Raw genomic sequence first — 6669 nt, 5'->3', positions numbered from 1 at the left:
TAGTGGGAGAATATGGGTGGGGGCTACCATTGCTGATCTCACTGCCATTTGGCTGGCTGTCATACCAGTCCAGTGGATTTAATACTTCTAGGTCTCCGAGTCAAAGTTCTGGTTCAAGTGTGCAGATCGGGAGTTCTGATTTCACTCCCACTGACTGTATGCCTGCTCTGGGTTAGTGACTAGGAGAGTTTTTAAGTCTGAGAAATTCAGGCAACTAGCATTTTCAGAAGCAGGTCAGCAATGAAAATGACATATTTTCTTCAATACAGATTTTATCATGGAAGCATGAATTGATTTGATTTACTTTCTAGTAGCAACAGAATATACAGCAAAGGGGGGGGGGGGGGGGGGGGATTACAACCTGCTGTGACAAGAACTGCCACTGTTTGTATAGTGCAGCTATTTACCCTTAGGGCTTTCTTGAGGTATGTGTTGGATGGAATGCAGTTCCGCAAAATACCTGTGTTAGGACACTCAGAAAAACTTAAAGGGATTGTAAAGGTATTTTTTTTATTTAAAAAAAAATAACAAACATGTTATACTTACCTCCACTGTGCAGCTCGTTTTGCACAGAGTGGCTCCGAACCTGGTCTTCTGGGGTCCCTCGGCGGCTGTCTCGGCTTCCTCCCGCAGGTACTTCTCATGTTCATGCAAGCTCCCTCGCATGGTGAGAAGCACCTGCGGGCGCGCTCCCGTGATACAGCCGGCAGCTATAGCCGCTCGCTGTATCACACGGTCCCACCCCCGGCGTGCCGTGCCATTGGATGTGCTGCTTTCAATCCATCCACTCCAGCCAATCAGCGGCCAGGCTGAGTGGCGAAGAGGACATCGGGGAACGAGCGCAGGACTTTTTTGAGGGGTCAGGTAAGTAAAACAGGGGGGCTGGGGACGCCGGCACTGTCAGATGTTTTTTTACCTTAATGCATAGAATGCATTAAGGTGAAAAAACATTTACCTTTACAACCCCTTTAAATTGGGTAAAAACTGCAATAGTCTACATTCTTGAAAAGTGCCCATGCTGAGTGGCTGACCAATGGTGTTCACACAATGCAGCATAATAGCCACTTGGCACATACCCTAAACCTAGTATAGATCACTGGAGTAATGGAGTCTACTTCAATCGTTTCCAGCTACCAGAGGCATCTGCAAAGGTATGGTATTTGCATAGTTACATTGGTCCAAGCTGGAACAATGTAACCATGTTTAAAATATCCATACCTGGAATTTATCTTTAAAGCAGATTCAACTGACAGCCAAAACTTTGTAAATTCTGGGATTTCCCCATAAATGTGTATTTTTTGGTTTGTGTGTCTCACTTTGCAAGACTGCGTCCAGCTTAAAGTGAAAATAAATTGTATTAATACATTTTGGCACTTGCAAACTAAGGCCTCTTTCACACTGACGTCCCGTTCAGGCCCGTCTGTCAGTTTTTTTAGGCGGACCTGAACGGGTGCTCCATAGAGCTCTATGGAGCGTAGGATGTCAGCGGTGACATGTCCGCTGACATCCGACCCGCTCCGATCCGAAAAAGTGTAACGGAGGAAAAAGCTATTTTTCCATCCGTCTGCGGATCGGATCGGGTGACGACGGGCACTGCGGTCCGTCGTCATCCGATCTCCCATAGGGGAGAGCGGCGCTGTGACAGGTCCGTCCCTGCGCAGTGTGCAGAGATGGAGCTGTCATCTCCCTGCTCAGCGGGGATCGGCGGAGTGATCCCCGCTGAGCAAACGGATATCCACGGGGCGGATCAGAACTGATCCGCCCCGTGTGAAAGGACCCTAAGTCTTTAGACCAGTGTTTCTCAACTCCAGTCCTCAAGGCGCCCCAACACATCATGTTTTCAGGATTTCCCTCAGATGAAACAGCTGTGGTAATTAGAAAAGCAGTGAAACTAATCAAATTACCTGTGCAAAATAAAGGAAAGCCTGAAAACATGACCTGTTGGGGCGCCTTGAGGACTGGAGTTGAGAAACACTGCTTTAGACATCAATGTGGGATTTTCTTGTATTGATCCTGTGTACTTCTATTGCTCCTGCACCTTATTTTAGCAATTGTTCTATTAGCCCATGAGAAAAAGCATTGATATGTGTTAACTTTAGGCGACTTTCACATGAACCATCCAATCGGGTCAAACTGTTCGATATTCAGGTGCACACGATTGGAAACTCCATTCTTTTCTATGGAGCGACAGGTGTAAATGGATGTTTACACTCCTCTACACGCAATCTGATCCGCTAAAAACAAACAGATGGGGATCCCCTCCTGTCCAGCAGATCAGATTGGATGATAGTCGGGTGTAAATGAAGAGGTGGTCCGTTTACATCTGACCACCCATAGAGGAGAGGAGATCCTGTCCTTATCAGCTCTGCATAAGCAGAGTGAACATGGACCTGCCATCTACCACTCAGCGGGTATCAGCAGACAGATCCCCTGCTATGCTGGCTAGCTCAGATGGATTCTGCCCCATGTATATGGCTTGAGTTTCATTTAGTACAGCTTACACATTCCTAAAATGGTGGTTATGTCTTCTTTGACTAGTGAAAAACCCACCCTCAGTCTACTCTAGAGGGGATTGTTGGGGGGGGAAAAAGGAGTCTGGAGTTGATTTTAACCACTTATGGACCTCCACATGGCAACCTACATCCTAAATTTGAAGAGGAATATCTTTGTTCTGGCAGCAGCTAGCTGCCATAACCCCGGTATCCTCTTCTTCGGCCGACAGTTCGTTTTTTGTTTTTTTTTAATTATTGCATTTTAGTGTATGAGGTCTGATGTCTTTTTGACCCCAGATCTCATATTTAATAGGTCCTGTCTTGCTTTTTTTCTATTACAATGGATGTTTTATTTGTAGGTAAAAAAATGCAAAGAGGAAGTGATTGATCCAATACACAAAAAAATTGAATGAATTAAGCAAATAAATGGTGAATAGATCCAGTCTGTTGCCAAAAACTCCTGAGCAATTTCTAGGACTTCTCATTCTGTGCTTTTATACTCATTGTCTATACAGATTAAGACACATGGGCTGAGAAGTAAATCTGTACAAAATGGACGTCATGATCTTAACATTAATAGTTCATCTGTAGTTCATCTTCCACTTGATGTCATATGGTATTTCTGCAGAAAAATTTGATTGGCATTCAGTTATTGGTCAACATACATTAAAAAGGGATGTGGCATTTGGTAATTAGCAAAAATGATGTAAACCGGGTGATGCTTTCAGTGAGTCCAAAAGCTGAATTTCAATTAGATATCATATAAATCACATGCTTATTTATATCTATTTGATCCCCTGCTGATTTTGTACATTTGCCCACTGACAAAGAAATGATCAATCTATCATTTAAATGGTAGGTTTATTTTAACAGTGAGAGACAGAAACAACAAAAAAATCCAGAAAACCGCACTCAAAAAAGCTATGAATTGATTTGCATTTTAATGAGTGCAATAAGTATTTGACCCCTTCGCAGGGGGATCAAATACTTTTTTCCCCTCACTGTGTATATAGTCTCGATACCAGTTTCATATAATCCTGTGCACATCAGAGTCAAAGGGGCAGATGCAGGTCTCTTGGTCAATTATTGCTTTGCAAATTACTGTCAGTCATTATTCCTGTGGGCAGAAACTAAGAGCAGAAAGATGACCTCCCTAATCTGTGTCTGCCCATTTGGTGTACAACCACTGCATGGGGTGGATTGGTGACCAAGCTGAATTTATTGTTCTTTCAAGGGGTATGGATACTTTTTGCAAGGCACTGTATGTATATAAATGTTGCCTGGAGTCAAACTTTAAACAGCACTTAAAATGTTTTTTCACATTTTTACTTTATTATTCCTTTGTAAATAAGTACTTTTTAAGGACAATGTGTATTACATTTGTTTTAAAATGATGCTCATTATAATTACACACACACACCATGGTGTAATTGTGGAAAATGTGAGATGTATATATGTTGTACTGTTTGAGCTTTTAACACAGAGTTTATGATAATAAAGTATCTATTTATCTCATCTGCAGTCATTGTAATACTATTGTAATACTATTCCTTAACCACTTCCCGACCAGCGCACGACGATGTACGTCGACAGAATGGCACGGGCAGGCATATTGGCGTACAGGTACGTCCAATATTCAATGCCGCCCTGCCAGCGCTGGTCGGGACCCCCATGAGTCCGGTTGCGGGACCTGCGGACTCAATCGCCGCGGGCATCCCCGCGATCATCTCACGGATCGGCCGAATGGAGGAAATGCCGAGTAAACAGAATTTCTCCATTCTGCCTAGCAACTAGTGACGCTGATCTCTGCTCCATGTGATTGGAGCAGAGATCAGTGTTCACTAAATGAAAGCCCAACCCCCCCACAGTTAGTAACACACCCCTAGGAACACTTAACCCCTACACTGCCACCCACTGGTTAACCCTTTCACTGCCAGTGTCATTTACACAGGAATCACTGCATTTATATAGCAGTGATTACTGTATAAATGACAATGGTCCCAAAAATGTGTCAAAAATGTCCGATGGGTCCCCCACAATGTCGCAGTCACAATAAAAATCGCTGATCGCCGCCATTACTAGTAAAAAAAAATAATAAAAAATTATTAATAAAAATGCTATAAAACTATCCCTATCTTGAAAACGCTATAACTTTTGTGCAAACCAATCAATAATCGCTTATTGTGATTTTTTTTACCAAAAACATGTAGAAGAATACGTATCGGCCTAAACTGAGGGAAAAAAATGTTTTTTTAGATATTTTTGGGGGATATTTATTATAACAAAAAGTAAAAAATAATGCGTTTTTTTCAAAATGGTCGCTCTATTTTTGTTTATAGAGCAAAAAATAAAAACCACAGGGGTGATCAAATACCACCAAAAGAAAGCTCTATTTGTGGGAAAAAAAGGACGTCAATTTTGTTTGGAAGCCACGTCGCACGACCGCGCAATTGTCAGTTAAAGCGCAGTGCCGAATCGCAAAAAGTGGTCTGGTCTTTGACCAGCAAAATGGTCCGGTCTGCAAGTGGTTAAATATAAATACATTTTGGACAATACTACATGTGCTTCATACTGAAGGGCATATAAGACACCCAACTCTCTGCAATGTACACTGGAAAATAAATGTGCATCATTGTTATGTCAATACACCTTATTTTTGCCAGTTGGTTCAATCTAAGCAGCAAGGGTCAGATTTGCATTACTCAAGTTGTATCTGTTAATGTATTTTTTTTATATATAACAGCAGCAAACCCTTATTGCTTATTGAATATATAGGGAATCCACATAACTAAATTCCCTCAAAGTAGCTGAAAAACCAATGTCCTTTTGATGTTCTACACACTATGGCCATCTTGGGTGGAAGACAATTAATCAAGGAACCCACGTTGGGAAGAGCTGCTCTAGTCAATGAAAAAATCCATTTGGTTTAACACCAGGTAGCAGAAGGAGAATTTCTAGAATAATAATTTAGCAATGGCAGTCTCTGTGGTTTTCCCAGAAACGTTTACAGTACTTTTAGAGAATAAAATGCTGGCCATCAAACCTCCCTCAAAATGAAACTGCTGCTTGATGTTTTCATATGTACCTTTAGTTACTACATCTACAGCTCACAGTACATTAAAGCGGAGTTCTGGCCGAAATATGACTTTTAAGATAAAAATACCCCTAGAATACTCATGCCTCATGCAATGTAACAAAGATATGCTGCAACTATGCCCAGTTTTTTATCTGTGCAGCATCATTTTCTTACTTTGTGAATTTTCTGCACAGCGCAGCCATCTCCAGTGTGGGCATCTGAAGCCACAGTGTCCTTCTTCCTGGATTCTGTGCATGCTGGCTACCCAGCATGCACCTGCTGATCTCATACATGTGCAATGCGGTGCACAGCCATGCCAAGCTGACCAAGATTTTCCATAGACGCCAATGTTAAATGTTACTTGAGCCATGCTATGCCAAACTGTCCAAGAATTTTCATAGAAACCAATGTTAGATGTTACTAGAGCTGTGTGATGCCAAGCTAGCCAGGAATTTCCATAGACGCCACGGTTAAATGTTACTGGAGCCGTGTGATGCCAAGCTGGCCAGGAATTTCCATAGGAGCCAATGTTAAATGTTACTGGGGTCATGCGATGCCAAGCTGGCCAAGAATTTCCATAGGAGCCAATGCAAATCCAGAAATGACGCAGGGCACCACGACCCCCTAGAGGAGGAAGAGAAGTTAGATACAGGCATAAATCAGTTAAGTAAACAGAAAAAATAAAAATAAATTGCCAATTCATTTTAAGGATGCACATTAGTGCAGCATGGTGAGGAGTGAAAAATTCGGGTGGAACTCTGCTTTAAGTATGATGGCTAGTAGCTGGGCTGGGTGGGGGGGGTTATGCATCATAGAGTGGGTGTGGCCTATTTTCACAGTGGGAGATAAAGGGACATTGTTAAATCACGGATCTGTGTATACTATGCTGTATGCATGCTCCCCACCAAGTAAATATCTTGCCCAGTCAAAACGTTACAACTTTTCTCCCCTAAAAAAGCAACACCCATCACTCAGCGCTGCACCTCCTGTCCACCGCTCACCTCTTCCCCATGTCCAAAGCTCACTTCTGTACCTTGCCCACAGCTTACCCCTGTGCACCTGCCAACAGCTCACCTCTGTACCCCTGCCCACAGTTAACCT

At 42.6% G+C, this 6669-nt stretch overlaps 1 long non-coding RNA gene across 1 annotated transcript; it reads left to right on the top strand.

Moving 5' to 3' along the window:
* Positions 1-338: 338 nt before the first annotated feature.
* Positions 339-4007, top strand: LOC143999771 (uncharacterized). The gene is made up of 2 exons (XR_013278152.1): positions 339-1386; positions 1784-4007. It is a non-coding gene; the product is annotated as an uncharacterized LOC143999771 (long non-coding RNA).
* Positions 4008-6669: the final 2662 nt, after the last annotated feature.

The sequence above is a fragment of the Lithobates pipiens genome, unplaced genomic scaffold, assembly GCF_037356315.1.
Source record: "Lithobates pipiens isolate NorthernLeopardFrog02 unplaced genomic scaffold, aLitPip1_a1.2 Scaffold_1, whole genome shotgun sequence".
Lineage (NCBI taxonomy): Eukaryota > Metazoa > Chordata > Amphibia > Anura > Ranidae > Lithobates > Lithobates pipiens.
Note: the sequence above shows the minus strand (reverse complement) of the source record. Positions and strands in the feature narration are given on the sequence as shown.